The sequence below is a fragment of the Penaeus chinensis genome, chromosome 6, assembly GCF_019202785.1.
Source record: "Penaeus chinensis breed Huanghai No. 1 chromosome 6, ASM1920278v2, whole genome shotgun sequence".
Lineage (NCBI taxonomy): Eukaryota > Metazoa > Arthropoda > Malacostraca > Decapoda > Penaeidae > Penaeus > Penaeus chinensis.
Genome location: NC_061824.1, coordinates 38,395,824 through 38,398,323, shown reverse-complemented (window position 1 = coordinate 38,398,323; position 2,500 = coordinate 38,395,824).

Genomic DNA, 2,500 nt, shown 5'->3' with positions numbered 1-2,500 from the left:
TTTTGTAGAGGCATAGACATACACAGAGAGAAAGAGAAAGGGAGAGAGAGAGAGAACGAGAGAGAGAGCGAGAGCGAGAGAGAAATGGTTAGGCGTGACCTATAGGTCCAAATAATACAGACATTGCTCTTACCATCCCAGTTGGTGCTTGCGTGATCTGACCTCGCCTATAACCCGCGTGCTTTGTCTGTCAAGCAATGAATTACCATTATGTAGAGATCGAACAAAATCGTGTTTTCAGTCTAATTCTAGAGCTTTTGCATGGTAATATAGGAACTAAAAGGAGCTGTCAAGTGCGCACCCATTGACGTATATGACAGGCATCCGAATAATCCTGAGTAATTATCTTATTAAATCTTACTGGGAGGGGCGGGGGTGGGGTTGGAGCGTATATACTGGGGTTCTCTGAAACTGGGGTTCCAGCATAGAGCGTCCTATCTCAAGAAATAATGAACTGGCAACTCACTCCGATTCGCCAGATATCGTATTTATACTAATCATCTAATGCTCAATACTGATCTTTACATATAAATGGTATTTTTAAAATTAGACGAACTTTGGCCATAATTATCCCGGTCCGTAAGTTACAGATAATAGTTCAGTTTCTGTTACACCGCTAAGTGTCTTTGGACAGGGTTCAGTGTCGTTTTCATGGTGTTATATCTGCATAATGATACTCAACACTTCCTAAGACTATCACAGAAAATAGATCATCTCCTTCGAAAAAAAAAAAAAAAAACAGAAACACAAAAATACAACGGGATCTTCGTAATACACTCTTTGAATCTGACTCCTCTACATCCCCAGATAGTGAGCCTGACCCTGGCCAAACGGAAGATAATCCCGAACTTGAGTTTGGTTCCAGAGTTCGATAAAAGGACAAGGAGAACCATGAGGCCATTCAATTAAACCATTAAATGAGGCAAATTACAATATTCACTGAAGCCCAATTAATCTCACAGACTGCCTCACAGCCTTATCTCAAGTACTAACCTGTGCTTCTGCGTGCTCCACCTTCCTATTCACAACGACAGGACAAGCAAGACCGTACAGCGCGAGCAAATAAAAACAAAGATTTCCTGTAGATGGGATAGACCGATGGTGTACTTGATGCAAAGAGTTACTGTAGAATATGATATCGTTAGAGGAGGTGTACTTGATGCAACTACACGCCACTCAGCAGTTTTAATATCAGAGGAAGGGTGTTTCTACTTTTTGAATAACATCTACAGTTTACTTTCCTGCCTCTTGTATTCCAGTAGAGAAATGAGTCAACAGATGTCTTATGTCCTAAAGTAATTCCCTCTGACGTATTAACAGGAAAAAATAGAGTTAGTGCTTCTGACCGAGAACAAAGACAAAAGTAACAAAATCAAGAATGACCGACAAATACAGAAAAGGTATGGTGCAAGAGATGTACTTATACGGTTTCGGATATATCTCCGTCAGAAAAATAAGACCATTTGTCTGACGGAGATCTGTTCGAAACCGGTTAAATGTATCTCTTGTGTTGTGAAGATATTCATACGTTTTCTACATACAGTGAATCAAACTGATAAATAAATCTTAAGATTATGATAGTGATAATATTTGAATATAATTACAGTAATGATAGCAATAATAATAGCAACACCAACAATAATGGTAATAATGTAATCATAATGAACAGCAGTTACTAATGTTCTATATAAAAAATAGAACAAAATTATGCTGTAAAATAACAGCCAATGAATATCAGTTTACATTTAATTTCTGATATCTGTCATAATGAATAATATTTACAAAAATTAATATTAAACACCAATTAGCCTGAGCATAAATGTTGAGGTTAGTAACTAGAATATAGACAAGTGCACTGCTTATACTTATTCGTTTTCGCAATACACAAAACAAGATTTTGTTCCTTTAAACACACCAACCACTAATGTGAATTACAGAGGCTACTATCGAAGCTTAATGTCGTGAATTATAGTTTTTGGACATGTCAATTAATATTCTGTAATATCTATTTCCCTTTTCTATGCCCAGATATATAAGTCTGAACCATGGCCGGCGTCAATGTTTTCATCGCCGTTGATAATTTATTTTGCATTCCAGTAACATACTATGAGGGTTAATGGTTGTTAGAAATACATGTGTTGGACATCAAAGATAATATACTGTAGTAAGGCATGGTAACAAAACACTTTCAAGATGTTTCCAATGAGATTTTATCAGATGTGCTGCTTAACATTTGTGCATCTATGTATATGTATATAATGTGTATATATAATGTCCATGCGGATGAGGACTCACAATTATGACACATTAAGATAAAAATTCTGTCCCTTTTTACGACATTCCCACAATCTGTCTATTTTGCTACCGCCCATCTATTAAGAAACATCTGGCACTGACCTATAGCCAGACGTTGTGAACGAATTTCAGCCTGGATAAGCACAATTGATGCCGAATCAGTGACTGACGTGGTGCGGATAACTGCTCCCCAGCTGGAGTAAAA